The sequence below is a fragment of the Carettochelys insculpta genome, chromosome 2, assembly GCF_033958435.1.
Source record: "Carettochelys insculpta isolate YL-2023 chromosome 2, ASM3395843v1, whole genome shotgun sequence".
NCBI lineage: Eukaryota > Metazoa > Chordata > Testudines > Carettochelyidae > Carettochelys > Carettochelys insculpta.
Window position 1 is genome coordinate 81124114 of NC_134138.1, and position 19232 is coordinate 81143345.

Here is a 19232-nt window from a genome sequence, read left to right on the forward strand (position 1 = left end):
TTAGGCTGTGTCTGTGCCTGGAGCTGGGGACGTAATTCCCATCTGAGCAATTACCCACACCAACACAAATTCCTTCTGCAAAGGTGGGGTCTCCATTGGCAGAAGGTCCTATCCATTTGACGGATCAGAGAAGGCCCTGAGTCAGTACAAACCCAGTGCTTTGATATCAAAACCATATTTTATCTACTGATTTCTGGAAAGGCAAGACTGATCCTGTATATTCAAGCCTCCCCAATGAGCAATAATTCTCAGGAAATGTTTAGAGCCAAAGTGATTCACCTTAATTCTCCCCTGCCCTGAAGTTTTGGTTCTTAGAGGAACTGTGATAATTTGCCTACGCTCTCCAGTCCATACAATCCTTGGCCCTTAGTGTTACATAAACTTAATAAAATATGGTCACCAAACACAGGATTTCAATGTCTGTCACACTGCCCATAATTCTTGAAACTGCCTTTCATCCATATCTTACCTCAGGTGACTTGTTCCAGGAGAGGATTTTCTGCTAATAACCGCACAGCACTCAAAACTCCTGAGTATACACTTGTATTACTTTGCGATCATGACTTTGCTTCAGATTTCACCTGGATGTTGCAATGAGCGTAAATAACTATGTAATTCTATGGTTAATTATCATTCTCAATTATGTTTCTGTTCAGCAAGTTAGAGAACCTTCCACCACTCTGATGTACAAATCTCTAACTTGCTGAACAGGAAAGCGGCTAATTAGCTATATTAGTTTCATTTGACTTTGCTTATGATATGAGCCTCAAATAAACAAACAATACAATAATAGGAAAAAGTCTATAACTGCTCAGACTTCTCAACAGATAATTTATAGTTACATGCTTGTCCTCATTTTGGGAACAGGACAGATTGGAACTAGACCTGGGAAAAGTACTGCATAAAATTGTTCTCCAGTGAACACAAGTTTAGATGGTGAATTTACGTTAACTGTGCTCATTCCCCTTTTGTATTCTTTCGAAGAGTATATTAGCAAATGAGTTTACCGGGGGAAATGTTCATGGAATTATTTCAGAAGCAAATATAAATTTGTAAATGGCAGCATGGGAGAGGGCAAAATAGCAAATCCCAACTGAGGATAAGAAGTGTATACAGTCTCTGGAGTTATTGGCAGGCCTGCTGATGCAGAGGAGGAGGGGAGGGGACAGGCAACAGTGGCAGTTGCCCTGGGGCCTGGTGACAAAAAAGGGCCTGGGGCTCCTTGCCAGCACTTCTGCTACTGCAACAATGGCTGTAGCTGGAGCCCTGGGCGCTTTAAATTGCTGCTGGAGTGTCACACAGCACTTTCCAGGTCTGTGGAGCACTGAGGGCCTGGGGTATGTGGATGCACCACAGTATGAGCAGTGCTGAGCACTGGGTGCCCCCAGCCTTACCCCTTCTGCTCAAGGCCCCATCGCTTCTGGGAGCATGGAGCAGACTAGCTCCTCCCCTGCCTCACCCAAGGGCCCAGCAAGACTGTCAACCCCACTAGGCAGTGGTAGTACTTGATACTTTTGATGGGTATTTTTCCCCTCTTTCTCAACAGTTAACATGTTGTTACCAAAGAGGAAATACAATGTTTCTACTGCTGCCACACAAGAGGCATGCTCTCTAGACACAAAAGAGTTCACAGTTTAAAATTATTTATTCCTTTATTCTGGACATTGAGGTGGAAAAGTGAAACATAAGGATACAGGCAAGAGGACAGGAACTTCAGTGAGGAGCTGGAAACTAGTGTTTGACCAGCCTGTCCCAGCAAGTTTTACTACTTACTGCCTACAGTGAATTATGCACAAATGTGATTGCCTGTTACACACTAACAGAAGAGGAAGAACACAGTTTTTAATCAACAGGTGGATAGCACTGTAGACAAAATTCCAGATCATGCTAGGATTTTGACAATGGGAGATGCAGATGCAGTTGGCATAGTAAGCTAATGAATAATGTTAGACCATACACCATTGAGACATCAAACAATGTGGGAAGGTTATGAATATGCTGGGAGATGCACAAAGTGATACAAGTTGAACCTCTATAATCCAGAACTCTGCCATCCAGCAAATTCCGTAATCCAGCATGATTTTAGTTAGCTGGATAACCATATATAGAGGGTGTGGCCAAGTTTCCCGTGGTCCCATAAAGTTTGTTTACAGCCATCAGTCCTAGGTCTCAGTGTTCTGTGCTGTTATTTAGCTGACATTTAGACCTAAATGTCTTCTAAGAGCCCAGTAAGAAGTGGAAGTGTTGTTAATGCTGCCAGACTATATTGACCTCCCATTATCTGGCAAATTGTCTCATCTGGCACTGGTCAGGTCCCAAGGGTGCTGGGTGAGAGAGCTTCAACCTGTGTTTGGTTTCCTCACAAAAATATGCCAAAAGGTAGATAGAACTCACTAGATGCTCAAGCCATGAACCAGATTGACCACATTATTATCAGTAAAAGGCATAGTTGGTCACTGTTAGATGTTTAGAGTCTACAGAAGGACTAAGTGTGGCATGAACTATTAATGGGAAAGATTGAGATTAAATTAATGTCCAAAAAGAAGATGGGTGCAAATGGAGTCAAATATGATTATGATAAATTAAAGGATAGCTCTCTGAGGAAGGCGTACCAGGTGCCATATTGAGAACAATTCAGATCACTGAATTGCATTGATAAAGAAATCTCACTACAGACTGATTAGGAAGTCTCAAAAAAAAAAGGAATACAAAATAAAATGGAGGAAGTTATTGGAAGACATAAGCAAGCAAGGAGAAGATGGTCAAACAATGAAACAAAAATGTGGAAGGTGAAAGAAAGAAAAAAGCACTGTGCAAAGCAGTGAAGGCATCACAAAGATCGGATGAACAAAAGTTATGGAAAAAAGAGCCTCAACAATTAGAGCAGATGTTAAAAAAACAAGATATGAAAAAGGTAAACAAAAAAGTTAATTTAAACAACCAGGCCATAGGGCAAGCAATAAAAAAGCTTGCTCATGAACTGACAACAAATGCAGAATTGGTGATGGAAGTATGGAGAGAATTTTGACTAAGTGCTGAAACTGCAGTTCATCCAGATACTAATATTTGGACATGCTAGATGGACAAGTCATCTTACAAGGCAGAATGGATCCCGGAACTGAACCACCATGAAAAGAAGTAATAGAGAAGCATTGGAGTTAAAAATGAGCAGGTTGATAGCTGATTTTCTACAGCTCAGAATGACAAGTGCCATCAAAACTTTAGGAAGAACATAAAAAAAGGCACTGGAACAACAGGAGGTACTAGATCAGCAGTTCCCAACCTTTTTGAGGTGGTGACCCATTTTGAGAATTCATTAAGACTTTAAAACCCATAGCAATTCAAAACCACAGGGGGCAGAGGGAGGTTCTCCTCTGGAAAAATTTCTTTTTATAAAACTTGATTTGCCCCCTGTCCTGCCCCCAGGCTTAAACCCCTCGCAGTTCCAAACCGCATCTCCCCACCGCCAGGCTTAAACCCCTTGGTGACAAATTGGGGGGTGCATGTGTGTGTGACAGGCTGAGTAGCTGTAACCTTGGTGACCAGGTCTAGCCATTTGTAACCAGGGTGACCAGGTAACCTTTGATTCCTGGGGCGGCTACACAAAGAGAGGGATGGAGCATGGCTGGTTTTTGAATTAGAAGCTGGTATAGTTGGGAAGAGTTAGTCTGGAGGCAGGAGAGGAAAAAGCAGGCAGAATCCACAGGCCTGGGGTTCCCTTTGAGGACCTCCTTCCCCCAGTATGGGTCGGACTGACTACTTCTGGCTGCTGTACGGATGAGTCTGTGCCACGCTGTATCCCTGGTACCTAATAAACCTTCTGTTCCACCTGCTGAGTGAGAGTCACTCCTGGCTACTGATGGGGGCAGACCTTGGGGACCCCTTGAATGCCATCACATCCTTTCAGCCCCAAACCACACCTCCGCCCCCAGGCTTAAACCCCTCACAGCTCCAAACTGCGCCCCCACCCCAAACTTAAACACCCAGAGGGCGACCCTTCGAAAATCTAATGGTGACACGTTTGGGTTGTGACCCATAAGTTGGGAATCCCTGATTGGATAAAGGTAATAGTTGTTCCAATCCTGTAAAAAGAGAGCCTTCCAATACATATAGTTATAGGGGAATAAGCTTATTATCAGTACTTGGAACAATGATGAAAATTATCAAAGTAATTGTCAACCAATTAAGGACAATTTCAGAGAAAGTAGTAGGCAAGGAACAATGTGGCTTGAGAGCAGACCAAAAGGTACACTGATCATATATTCACACATAGTGCATCTACGCTACCGTGATCTTTTAAAAGATGATGTTCCGGAAGATCTTTTGAAAGAGCACATCCACGTACAGAAAAGCAGATCAAAAGAGCAGTCTGCTCTTTCGAAAGAGTGTCCATGCAGCCCCCACTCTTTCAAAAGAATGGGCCAGGGATCAAAAAATCTGGCACCATGAAGACCGGTCTTTCAAACAACGGGCCCTGGGAGAATCTACACATATTTTTTTCCAAAAGACTCTTTCAGAGAGGAACAGGGCCTCTGGAAGAACTGCTGTGTTCTTTCAAAAGGAATTTGAAGATAGCATTTTGTGTGTGGATGCTCCGCTTGTTCTTTTGAAAGAGGGCCTGATTTTCAAAAAGGACTTGCTAGTGTAGATGCAGCCATTGATGGGGAAAAAAGTGCAAATGGGGATTAAAGACGTTTGCTTTTGTCATCAACTTCACAAAGGCATTCGATTTGGCTTGGAGGGAAATATTGCAGAAAGCAGTAAAATCGTAAGGCATAGCAAATAAGATAACTGCAATTATAATAGTTATGTAGGAAGACTTCTGTAAGAGTTGTTAAAAATTAAGCAACTAGTTCAAAACACTGTTTTGTGTCTGACAAGAAGGCATGGAATCACTGTACCTTTTCGTGTTAAACTGGACATTAAGAATGGTAGATGAGTTGGAGGGCACGACATTGGATGACCCAGAATTAAGCACCTTATCTTATACTGATGCCATAGTACAACTGGCAGAGATGTTTGAATTAATGATTACGTGCTTTGCAACCCTGGAAAATTGTTGCAGTCAACTTGGATTTATGAATAATTACCAAGATGACAAAATGGTTGCTTCTTGGAAAAGGGACAATAAATAGTTAAATATAGTAACAGTGAAGTTGTAGAACAAATAAAATTGCACATATACTGGAAAGCTTGATCAGTACCAATGGTTGCATCAAAGATGAGGCTAAAAGGAGATGTGCTTTATCTATAAGTGCTGCACAGAAGTTGATGAAATTACGGTCAGAGGAAAACAGTCTGTTTGGTGCCAAAGCGAAAATGTATTATACCACTGTTATAAGAGTATTAATGTATGGTCTGGAAGCAACTGCACTAAACAAAACGCTCACAAGAAGGCTGGAAGCAGTAGAGATGAGAGTTTTTCAGAAGGCGGCAGCTATAAAGTGGAACAATTTTAAGGCAAATGAAGAAGTTAGACATTGATTAGGATGTGAAGTCAGGATGCAGGATTGGCTGTGTAAGAGGTGTCCACCCTACATAAATCCTGAGCAAGTTAACATAGGTCAGGATGGGCCAGTTAACTTTACATGGTGCACCAGGAGGGCACTAGGGATTAACAGGGCCTAATGATAGATAAAGCCAACTGAGATAAGACTATAAAGCCAGGAAGTGAGAGCAGGAGAGTGCTTCAGGGAAGAGGTCTGCAGTGACTTTCTGGAGAGAAAGGGAATTAATCAGGACAAGAAGGTGATCCACCAGGTGAGCAAGCCTTAGTGTTCTTCCCCAGACTAGGGAAATTGACCAGAGCCTTAGAGGAGTGAACTGGCTAGAGGGAGTGAAGGAATCTCTAGAGATAAGCTCACAGACAAAGGCTACGTCTACACTAGCCCCAAACTTCGAAATGGCCACATAAATGGCCATTTCGAAGTTTACTAATGAAGTGCTGAAATGCATATTCAGTGCTTCATTAGCATGCAGGTGGCCGTGGCACTTCGAAATTGACACTCCATGCCGCCGCGCGTCTCGTCCCAACGGGGCTCCTTTTCGAAAGGACCCCGCCTACTTCGAAGTCCCCTTATTCCCATGAGCTGATGGGAATAAGGGGACTTCGAAGTAGGCGGGGTCCTTTAGAAAAGGAGCCCCGTTGGGACGAGACGCGCGGCGGCATGGAGTGTCAATTTCGAAGTGCCGCGGCCACCCGCATGCTAATGAAGCGTTGAATATGCATTTCAGCGCTTCATTAGTAAACTTTGAAATGGCCATTTGTGTGGCCATTTTGATGTTTGGGGCTAGTGTAGACACGGCCAAAGAGATACGGAGGTAGGGAAGAAGGGAGCCCCAGGAAACAGCAACAGCATCTGAGACTGAGCAAACCTAATCGTAGGTTCCCTGGGCTAAGTAGTGGGCAGGCCTGGGTTCCTCTATCAGCAACTGGCACAAGAGCTGGCCTTGGAATGTGTACTATCTCAGGCAATCTTCTGGATGACTTGTCTGATGGGACTTTGTTACCACAGAATGAGGGGACTATCTAGTGACCTGACCAGACAGCTGAACCATAAAGAGGGAGCACCCTGTGTCATGGAGGCAGGGGCACTGGGGACACATCACAAGCAATCGCCATTAAGGGAGGGGTGCCAGACAGGGTGAAATCTATTTCCAAGACTCAGCCACAAGCTGCATACAGAAAGATTATAATGATGGGAATGGTGCAGGTGACAAACAGGATGCTAAAGTAAATAATGCAAACACAGCCAGGGTCAGACCGGCCTGTGACTAGATGGTAAGACGTTATATGTAAGTTCATGACTAGGCTGGACTTAATGTAGAAAGAAGCCATGGACTGGAATGAAAGAGGAAGTTGTATGTCTGTCTATGTTTGTAAATATCTATGCTTTGGGATGAGAAGATTAGGGAAAGATTACTAACTATCAGGATAGATAAGGAATGGAATAGGCTCCCAAGAGGGACTGAGGAATCCTTATAAAGGGAGGTTTTTAGGACCAGATTAGAAAAACACTTGTAAGAGTTGATCCATTGTAGTTAGCAGAGGGCATCATCCAAAGTAGCATAGTTGGAATACAGATACACAATCAATATTTTTAACTTCAGATACAAAATGATACATGTATACAACTAGGAAAGTAATATTCAGTAAATCTGAACTTTCCAATGATACCTTACCTCAGTGATCTCGCATAAAGTACATCTTAGACATGTCACATTCATATCATGAACATATTTTCATTAACAACAGAGAGTAAGCCGTGCTAGTCTATACACTATCAAAACAAAAAGCAGTCAAGTAGCACTTTAAAGACTAGCAAAATAGTTCATTAGGTGAGCTTTCGTGGGACAGGCCCACTTCTTCAGACCATAGCTATGGTCACCTAATAAACTTTTTTGCTAGTCTTTAAAGTGCTACTTGACTGCTTTTTGTTTTGATATTTTCATTAACGTGGAATATAATATCACACATGAGCTGTGTCTACACGTGCACGCTACTTCGAAGTAGCGGCACTAACTTCGAAATAGCGCCCGTCTCGGCTACACGTGTCGGGCGCTATTTTGAAGTTAACTTCGACGTTAGGCGGCGAGACGTCGAAGCCGCTAACCCCATGAGGGTATCGGAATAGCGCCCTACTTTGACATTCAACGTTGAAGTAGGGACCGTGTAGTCGTTGCGCGTCCCGCAACTTCGAAATAGCGGGGTCCGCCATGGTGGCCATCAGCTGAGGGGTTAAGAGACGCTCTCTCTCCAGCCCCTGCGGGGCTCTATGGTCACTGTGGGCAGCAGCCCTTAGCCCAGGGCTTCTGGCTGCTGCTGCGGCAGCTGGGGGTCCATGCTGCAGGCACAGGGTCTGCAACCAGTTGTCGGCTCTGTGTATCTTGTGTTGTTTAGTGCAACTGTGTCTGGGAGGGGCCCTTTAAGGGAGCGGCTTGCTGTTGAGTCCTCCCTGTGACCCTGTCTGCAGCTGTGCCTGGCACCCTTATTTCGATGTGTGCTACTTTGGCGTGTAGACGTTCCCTCGCAGCGCCTATTTCAATGTTGTGCTGCGCAACGTCGAAGTTGAACATCGACGTTGCCAGCCCTGGAGGACGTGTAGACGTTATTCATCGAAATAGCCTATTTTGATGTCGCTACATCGAAATAAGCTATTTCGATGTAGGCTTCACGTGTAGACGTAGCCATGGTTTGTCATATTACCAAAGCCTTACAGCTTTCAAAGCCATCCGAATTTAAAACCAGCATTTCTGACTGCAGTTGTTTCTCTACTCCATCACTGACTACTTCATTAATTGTAGAAGTTGGATGCAGTATTATTATTATTTGCTTACCTTTAGACAGTCCCCAAATGGTCTGTGTTCATAAGGTCTGATTTAATGCCCATCAAAGTCGTTAAGAGTCCTCCCATTAACTTTATCAGGTACTGAATTGCCCATGGTGGCAAAACTAAGCTTCCCAGAAAAAAATATAATGCCTAATTAAAGGTGAACAGCATAAGGAATTATTAAATCTCCCCAACTTTAGCTGAATACCACCAATAGTCTAACTAAAAATGGTGCTCACTACAGCTGGTTGGAAAATACTACTTTTATCCAGGGGAAATTTTGCTTTTACATTGAAAACTCATAAACCAAAATGCTTTTAGCTTAAAATTAAAGATAAAAAGTAAAACATTCCACAAAAAGCATGGTTTCCACAAAAATTCATTTAGTCAAAATAGACATAAACCCTATATTTCCATCAAAAAGAGTTTTAACAGAAAATTTTCAACCAGCTCAAGCATTCAATACACTGTTTTCTTTGAAACTTGTTTGTTTTTTGGATCCCAGGACCCCATAGCTGCACACCCTCTTTGTTTTCATGCTCCATTGTGCAATATAGAAAATCTGAAGTCAGTAGGAGTTCAGATTGCTCAGCTCCTACAAAAATCAAGCTCTAAACACCTACATATCAAGTATGGAATTCCAGTGCGACAAGCTGTCAGTCAAAAGAGGGACACAATTGAAATCTCTATTAGGATTTTGGGTTTTTTTTTTTCAAAATTTTAAATATTGTTATGCTAAATTGGTATGAAACATTAAAGATTAAATTCCATAAAATATTAAACATCTCTAGAGGATTTTTAACCCCTCCCATTTTCTCATTCCCCATGTGAGATATTGCATGCAAGTGACAATAATATTGATTGAAGAGAGACAGTGGTGTGGCGGTGTTCCAAACACTTTGTTTCAAGATAAAGTTTGTAAAATACATATGTTAGTGCTTTTTCCCCAATGTCTTCAGAAATAAACTCATAAGTGCTAGATGGAAGAGTAAAACTGTGCATAGGAGTTCATGCAGACTGTCCTCTATGGTATCTCTACTTTTGAAGTAATACAGCCTGTCCACTCTACCTCTTACTATTGTGATCTGAAGTGTAAATGGTTAGAGAGACACCCTGAGATACACTTTGGCAAAGGTGAATGTAGTTAATCATTGGAAATGTTCCATTACAGCAAGGTAAGCTGAAACACAAGAATTGTGAAGGAATATATTTGTTTGTATTGCTATCCTAACACACTGGGAATATTATTTCTGTTCAGCATCTGAATGAATCAATTACTTTTAATAATGTGTTTAAGTAAAGGGATACTATCAGTAGAGACAAATATGACTTAGAGAGAAATATTACCTACTTAAGACGATTTTCTAGCAAAGAATCTTTTCGAGATTCAAATATTCACCCATTTTTAAATAATTCACACTATCTGTTAGCTCTTCCTGCTTTCTCTTCAGCAGCTAATCGAGTCCAAATGAAGACTATGTAGGGGTGTTTTCTTGAATAAGGAGTGTGTTCTTAATCAGGGCCTAACTGTTTTTATTCCTCTAGTGATGCTGTCATTTTGGATAATCTGGTTTGGTACATTGTAGTCCGTTATGGTGAAGGTTTTGGGCTCATCCTTACTATGGATAGCCAGTGCTGGTTATCAGGGATTGGCATCTGCTAGCTAGCTGAATTTGTCCTCCCATTTGCATGGTTATCATCAGCATTTGTCAACCTATCTGTGTTTTTCAATCTGAAAGTCTCTTTGCCAGGCTTCTGGCTGCTGCATCACTAGCCATGAGATTTTCTGGGTCAGATCATCATGATACAGATGGTGTATAACCATCTAAACAAATAAAAACACTCAGATTAATTTCAACATCATTCACAATGAAAGAAAAATATTTCTCAAGCAGAAGTGGCAAAACAGAGGAAAAGTTGCATTTGTAGGCTTTCATGGTGATTATGATTTTTCAAAAAGTAACATTTCCTTTTTATGGCCACATAGCTATCTCCATAAATCACCTGTCAGGGGATGATAAGGGGGAGAGCTTTTGGAAGGAGAGACATGCTGACTCAGTAACAGATGTCCCTTCCCCTGTGGAAACTTGGAGTGTATGGAACTGAGGGTTTTGAGGGCCAGAGGTGGGGCAGGCACAGAACAGACAATCTCTGTGGAATGATCCTAACAACCTGATATCCAATTAGGAGAGAATACTAATCCAGCATTATTAACTCGTACTCAGAACTGCCACTGCTTCACAGCCACAGGGAAAACAGCAAAGGATAGATTAAATAGCTCTTAAAGGAGATGTTCTCATTAGAGCAGTATTGGCCTGGGTAGCCTTGCAAATGCTTCACGCATATCCCAAGTGCAATGAAGAACATGAGCATCTTTTGGGTCAAAGAGTCAACCCTAACTGTATTATAACTGGGGACATTTTTTTTCTTCATAGAATGTTTAGGAAAAAACTGAATTGAAACTCATGACAATACCTGCTCTTTATTTCCCTCTCATGCAGGGCAATGGCTCTGAGGTTAAAATTATTTTAAAATGGTTTTCTTTAAGATGATGTCTACCTCACACAGTAACTAATGCTAGGAAGACCTATATTCTTTCTTCCTCAGTAATAGCAATGAAGTAACAGGGTAAGGCCAAAAGAAACAGGTCAAATAATTGTTTAATCTGCAAAAACAATGGCTTTTTTGTCTTTTGTAACACAGAAGTCATTTCAGATTTTCATGCCAGCTGAGATCACTTCCATTCTCAGACATAAATTAATTCCCATGATGAACACCACAGGCTAATGAGATGCAGTCTATGAAATCAGACACAAAAATCCCTCAGCTAGCAAGCACAGGTAATGAAAGAACTCCTGTTTTCCTATCTCAGAAGAAAGCCAACCACCATGAAAAGCAGATGAAATCTGGTTAGGAAGCTGGATCAGGATATATTTAATTGAATGTACACAGAATAAAGCTAACAATGGTGTAAGAGTCTTGGGGACTGAATATCACCAGTCCATATAAGTCTTGGGAAAAAATAAAAAACTAACATTGTTTGTCATGCTACCATGTGTTTCTTTGTTCTCTCAGAGAATTAATTCTATACACCACCCATGAACACACATTTGGCTTCATCTCAGAGGGAGTAACAATAAGAGAATAAAAGAAAATTCCAATTAGATTGCAGATTTTGGTAAGCAGTTCAAATCACAACCAGTCAGTTTATATCAAAATTTGTTTTATTAAATTTTCTATTTGAAAATATATAGTCAAGCCAATAACTCTTCAGTCATTACAATGAGCAATATGGAAACTAATTATAAATGACTAAATCCTACCTCACAAAACAATAGAATTTTTACATCAGCAATACCCAGCTTTACACAGGACTTTCTACCCTTCAATTAGAATAGATTTTAGACTAAATGTGATGAGGAACATTTTGTACAGCAATAAAAGGGAAGTAACGCACACCAGAAGAAGACAGTGACCTCTGAACCTTAAAAGCTGGGGATCCCGGGCTTGCCAATCGGGGAGGGGAGGCCTCCCCCAGGTGCAGGGTTTCAAAGGCCCAGAGCCCTTTAAAGTGCTGCTGTCTGCTGCTCCACCTCTCTGTACAGGTGTCTGGGGTTTGGGGGGTGGGTCAAAGGGCTGAATGCCCTTGGCCCTGTCCCTTCAGCCCTTGGCCTGCCCCTTGTAGGGGCACGGAGCTGGGACCCCACTCCCACTTTGCCCCAGGATCCGCAGTGGCTGTCCGCCCTGCTGAGGGATCCTATATGAAGAGAACATAAATGTGAATATCTTCCCAGTAACACAAGCAGTAAATCAAACATTCAACAAGTCTATTGACTATTGGCATAAAGTTTCAGCCTCCGGTGTGTTGCCTGACTAAAACCACAGACATCTACCTCTCATCCAGTGCTTGATTTTTGTAGGCACTGTCCCTCAGCCAGGGTAGAGGTAATAGCCACTCAGGCAGCTGTTGAGAGCCTTAGTCCCTCCACTTCATCTGCCCAGGGTGGAGAGATGGGCAGGGGTGTGGGGGACATGAGTCAGGAACTGTTCCTGTGCCCCCAGACAGCACCATGGGCAGGTGGGAGGTGTGCAGGCTTTCCACAACTCCCTGGACTCCCTGGCCAGGACCTTCAAGGTGCTGGCCTGGCCAGGAGGTGGGGGCCTCACAGGGGAAGAGAAGGGTAAGGAGTCCGCCATTGTGAAAAGTCGACAGTCCAGGCTGTTCCGGCACCACTGCATCTAATGCAGCCCTGCTGCGTATTCATCACTGCATTTGAAGCTCTGACATGTAAGACCTCTTTCTCAGGGCAGCACCTATTGAAGTCCTGGAAAGGTATGCAGGCACAGGTCCAACCCTCAGCCTAAGAGAAGTAGCTAGGAAACCCAGGCCTCAATCAATTCTGGAGAACACTCATGAAAAAGCAGGGACAGAAGCGAGAGCGTTCAGAAGGGGACACAAGCAGAGAACCCCTGACAGGTGTCAAAGAGAGGGGTGAACCAGGCAAAGCACACGCCTGCTCTCATGGCTGCATGAAGGAAACTGCCAACTAATATCCCCAGTGGGCTGCAGAATAAAGGCTGGTCCACCAGGGTTCCTACCCCTCCATGGGTGGAATGAGGCCCCACTACTTGGTATTGGTACAGGACACGAGGGTGAGGAAATGAAAGGTATGGAGCATGAACTTGTACATGTGTGTCCTGAACATGTTTCAGAAGTGAACAGGCTGCAGATCATGCAGTTGGCTCAGGTTACAGAGTGCAGGGGCTCAAGTGTGCTCACATGGGGCAGACGCTTGATAACAAGATCTGGAGGGCAAAACGTGCAGGGTGGGCAGGCAGTATTCTCTTGCAAGACCTGCCCAAGGAAAGCCCAAGAGGCAGGCTCAGTGCAGCAGCTGAGCAAACAATTACCGACTCTAGGAACTGATTCTACAACTTATTCCCACTAAACAGTATGGTACTTACAGGTTGAAGCAGTCCTGTTGTAGTCCGTGAGCCCACCTGCAATAGTATTACTCCAACTAAGGGCAACATCTTTACTTTAATATGTGCACTGACACTGCATCAAGTTTCCAAACTCCATCTGTGACTACCACGAGCCACATCTTTGCCCATACAAAATCATTACCTCACACCTCTATTTTGGGGCATTGCATCATGGAGATGCAAAATCACTATATCACAACCTGTTGTTATGTTTCAAAAGAAGGAGGGGGAGTTGGTTTGGGATTATCCACCAAAGTCGCTTTCTGTTTGACAGCCTTTACTGGGCACAGAATGAGCCAGCATAAAACAGAAACAGAGGAGTGGTTTGCAATGCAGAAAATGCAGGATAAAAACTAAAATGCTAAGCAAGAAAATATTTATCAGGTGATGATGAGGTGAAATGTTTGGTAGGTAAATCATGCCATGAAGATTGTTTCACTTGCCTAATTTAAAGTCAAAATGTAACTGTCTAGCTAGGGTTAAAGAAAAGGAACATTGTTCAAAATTGTCTATTAGTAATGTCACCTGGCACTCACTCAGTGACTCCATGCATAGAAATCCTTGTGGAAAAAACATTAATCTGTTTGAAGAGGTTGCAAAGCCTACCTCTTTCAGGCAAGTTGTATGTGAATCATATTCATTTATACACATTGCTCTCTCTGTCCTATTGCTGCCAACTCCCATGATGTTATCATAAGTTTCATAATATTTGGTGTCCTTCTTAATGCCTCATCTCGTGGAGTAAAAGCATTACAAACAAATCTCAGCTTTCCTCACCATCAATAAAACAAAAGTCAATTTCTAGCCCTCTTGGTTGAAGAGAAAACTGAAAATGTGGATGCTGAAGGTTCAAATAAAACAATCACCAGATCTCATGCTTTGTGGAGTCCTGATCAGTAATTGGGGTTGACAATAGGGGCTAATAAAACACTCATCTGACATGTAGTGGAAAAAAAGAAATGTCAGAAATGGTGAAAAATTTACTACTTTTAACAAACACTTTTTGAGGAGCTGGAGGCCCAGTAGATTGGACTTCTGCTTTGTTTAACTTCTGGAAAAAAAAAAGAGCCCAGATTTTTGGAAAAGTCATTAGCAGCATTACAAAATAATATATTTTTCCCCATCTCTTTTCCCTCTCAATAATGCTAAACTTGCTTGTAGCTCCTTAATATGGTTTATTGTATATTTTAAATAGGCTTGGGGTTTCCTTGGCTAACTTTCACACCAGTGTTCCCTGTAAGCTGAGCATTTGGGTGGCTGTCCAGAAGCAATTCAAATGCTGCTGAGCCGATTAGCAGAACACCTACAGCCAACAACATGTGTTTCTACAGGTGGTTCATGCCTGCACATGCTTCAGTGAACATAAAATTTATTCTGCACATTTATATGAAAAATAGAGGGAAAATTGTTTCACTCACATGAGTTTTACAAGCCATATTTTTAATATTGCCTTATATGAGTGAAACCAAATGTACTGAGGGGGGGAAAAACCCAGGATATCCGATTTACATAGTGGCAGCTTCATTGAAATCAACAGAGTAACACCGGAGTAAAACAATCGGTTAGTGGGTTTGTCCCAGAACATCGCATTACATACAGCTTATTTCTCATGCCCCGCCCCCCCCCACAATCTTTTTTTGAAGTTCTGATTAATACGTTGTACTACCTGGAGGTAAAAAAGGGTATTGTTCAAAATTAACAAACTGCATGGGAAACAGATTTACGTATCTCATTGATTATCTCCCTTGGCCGGGATGAGAAATGATCAGTGGTTCATGTCTCCTTCCTCCTAGTCAGTGAATCAGAAATGCAGTAAAATAGAACCTACCTGGTTACAGAAATATGAGAAAAGATGAAGAAGAAAATTAACAGGGTCTAGCTATACATTTTTTTTCCAGAAAAGTGAATGCATAGGTAGGGGACAGACAATCACTGGATGGAGAGTTCCTACATGTGAAACCTACCTTTATATCTTAAATTTTTAAAGAATTGTAAAGAAAAGCAAAATGGAAAAACATAAAATCACTTGAGTACTGCATATTCCTGTTGCTTGTCAAATGGCAATGCTTTGGCAAATGAAGCATAGTTCTTTGGCTAAAGAACAAGCCTACGAGGTGAGAGGCTTGAGCTTAATTTCTCCGTGCCCAAGGGCAAGTCCCTTACGTTCTCTATTCCTCAGCTTCCACTTCTCTACCATGGGGATAATAGCACCTTCCTTGGAGATTGTTTATGGGAATTAACTCATGTGTAATGAATTCTGTGTGTTCCTTGAGTAGCATGTGCTATAACAATGCCACACATGGTTATTGTAAGTTAATTACCTCTCATTTCTTAGTAACAGAGAGGTAGCTGTGTTAGTCTGTATCCTAGCAAAACAAAAAACCGGTCATGTAGCACTTTAAACACTAAAAAAAATAATTTATTAGGTGACCCACTTCTTCAGATCTGGAGATCTTATTTCTTCTCATCTAAAATACATGCCTCTTAAGTATTCATGCAAATGTCTCATCTCAACTGCCTTATTTCAATCCTTCCCCATTTATAAAGACTCACTCTTCCAATAGGGAATCAAAACCAGTATCCTCTGACGTAGGTGAGCAATCATAGCACAAACAGCATATCACAGTACTAGTCAGACAGAGCTTGAGAACAGTTCATAGGCTGAACTGTGTTCATATAAAGCACTCCTAAAAGAATTTAGAATAGAAAACCAGACCCACTGATGGCAGGTCAGAGATAATTCACAAACAGAAAAAAAGGGTTATAGTTGCAGAATAAATGGTTCTCAGCCAATAGTGTTTCCAGTTGCATTTACTTTAATTCCAGTTTACTGGGTGCTCAACCCAAGCATCACTTTTTGAAATGTTGAAAAACATTAGACTTGGTGATGCAGACAATTCCTGCCCCACTGACTCTAAGCATCCAGAGATCGTTTACCAGACTTTACAGTTGTGCCAGCACATAAATAAGGGACTCTTGGCTTTTATGATCCTATACCTCGCAAGCTGTATTCCGTCTAATTTTTTCCATCTATGGGTGCAGAGATGACGGGTGCAGGGATTGCGGGGGTGGGGGAGGGACACCAGTCAAGTGCCCCTGCCCACCTCCTCTCTGCCCCTGCTCACGCAGGATGTTAGGAATTATTAAAAAAGGGATCGATAATAAGACAAAAGATATCATACTTCCCCTATATAAAACTATGGTACGCCCACATCTCGAGTACTGCGTGCAGATGTGGTCTCCTCACCTCAAAAAAGATATATTGGCATTAGAAAAGGTTCAGAAAAGGGCGACTAAGATGATTAGGGGCTTGGAAAGGGTCCCATATGGGGAGAGGCTAGAGAGACTGGGACTTTTCAGTTTGGAAAAGAGGCGATTGAGGGGCGATATGATAGAGGTATATAAAATCATGAATGGTGTGGAGAAAGTGCATATAGAAAAATTATTTACCTTTTCCCATAATACAAGAACTAGGGGACACCAAATGAAATTGATGGGTAGTAGGTTCAAAACTAATAAAAGGAAATTTTTCTTCACACAGCGCACAGTCAACCTGTGGAACTCCTTGCCCGAGGAGGCTGTGAAGGCCAGGACTCTATTAGGGTTTAAAAAAGAGCTTGATAAATTTTTGCAGGTCAGGTCCATAAATGGCTATTAGCCAGGGATAAAGTATGGTGCCCCAGCCTTCATAACAAGGGCAGGAGATGGATGGCAGGAGATAAATCACTTGTTTTCTGTTCTCCTTCTCTGGGGCACCTGGCATTGGCCACCGTCGGCAGATGGGATGCTGGGCTTGATGGACCTTTGGTCTGACCCAGTATGGCCATTCTTATGTTCTTATGTTCCCTGCTTATGCCTCTCCCCTCCTGCCCCACCCCCTCACCCCACCCCTTCCCTGCCCTCTCCCCACCCCTGCTCCACCCTGGCTGCTGCTGCCTGTGGAAGCACTGTGATACTTCTAGTAGGGGCAGGGCAGGGCAGGGCATCCCATCCTTTTTCCTTTCCTTTCCTTTCCTACCCACAATAGCACTTTCAGGCCACACCACTGCAGAGAATAGGGGGGTAGCTCCTGTACTCATCGCGACTGGCACTGCACTCACAGTGAGTACAGAGGGGTAGCATGGGGAAGTGCATGTTGCCCCCTGTGCACCTCCAAGTATCTCCTATGCATGGGCAGAATACATTTTGATGTGCAGCACCAGTACAAACACATGCTGCGCACTGAGGATGGCCGAGGGTGCTCTGGTCATCAGCTGGGCAGCAGCTGAATCTATCTCAGCTTACAGAGAGCGTGGCTCAGAAGGCCTCCTGATCACATGCAACTTAACAATGCATGGGCGATCTAGGGCCTAACTTCGCCAATCTGAACACAGCCCTGCAGAAGGCCAGTCTGTCAATCTCCTGCCCTGCCACCCCCATGGCAGCACAGATGGCTTTGTGATGGTGCTGGCATTGATCCATAACTAGGTACTGCTTCCGGCTGATGGCATAGAAGCTGTAAGAATTATACATGTGCTATGCAAGTGACTCTAAGGCCGTGTCTACATGAGCCCCAAACTTCGAAATGGCCACACAAATGGCCATTTCGAAGTTTACTATGAAGCGCTGAAATGCATATTCAGCGCTTCATTAGCATGCGGGCGGCCGCGGAACTTTGAAATTGACGCGCCTTGCCACCGCACGTCTCGTCCCCACGGGGCTCCTTTTCGAAAGGACCCCGCCTACTTCGAAGTCCCCTTATTCCCATGAGCGTCAATTTCGAAGTGCCGCAGCCGCCCGCATGCTAATGAAGCGCTGAATATGCATTTCAGCGCTTCATTAGTAAACTTCGAAATGGCCATTTGCGTGGCCATTTTGAAGTTTGGGGCTCGTGTAGACACGGCCTAAGAGTCATGATCTTGGTATCCTTTGCATCACCACTGTGTGATCCTGGCATTTCTGCTAGTACGGGGAGTCCAGCACATTGTGTTGTGGGGCTATTCTGTAGTGCTGTGCCCTGTGGCTCACCACCGATTACACTGGTCGTATTCTAAATGCCAGAGATATGGTGCAGAATGGATGCTTGGCCTGGGGAGAAGAGGGTATGCATGCCATAGAGTCTTGCTCCCCAATGTGATTTATAGCTATGTATGGCTGGGTTTCCTGGTCATTTGCTCCCTTTAACAGTAGAGATCAGAGGCCTTGCTATTGCCTGGTTTATTAGCACATGCTCCAGAACTCATATCTAGCACATGTAGGTGTGGCCGAATGAATTTAGGCTACGTGTAAGCAGCTGGATCTCACTATGGGAACTGCCCCTACTTATGTCAGGGTAAGTTTGATGCAGAGATATAATCCTTGAGCTGTTCCTTTCTTTCACTTTGATGTGCCTGTCAGAATGGAATCTAGCTAGCAGCCAGAGCATTAATGGGGATGACACAGACTCCTCTTTTTTCAAGTTTTCAGTCTATGAAGAGCAGAAGGTTCTGCCAATAATACTTTTTCATCAGTGCTAGTGTGCTTTCATCAGTGCTTCATTTCAGTTGGAGCGTACCATTGTATGATCTCCATGCCAGCTAAAACAAGTTGATTTTACATGTAAACAACGTATTTACATTTTTTGCAGGGAGGTGATAATTCCTCTCCTTCAGGCTTGTGGAAGGTAGGGGGAAAGAGTGAAGGGCTAAAATACTACAATGGAAGAGGTTCACCAGCAGGCTGGTATGTATCCACTGGTCTATGTTTTATAAAAAAGGCCTCCATCTCTGAATGCACAAAATTGTGTACACATACACATTTGACAAATTTTACAGGTGCAAACACCAGCTGACAGAATTAAGTGTTTCTGAACATCTGACCATACACTTGAAATCATTCAGTGAATACACACGACAGATAAAACCTGTATTCTTAAAACTCACTGAAACAACTGAAAGT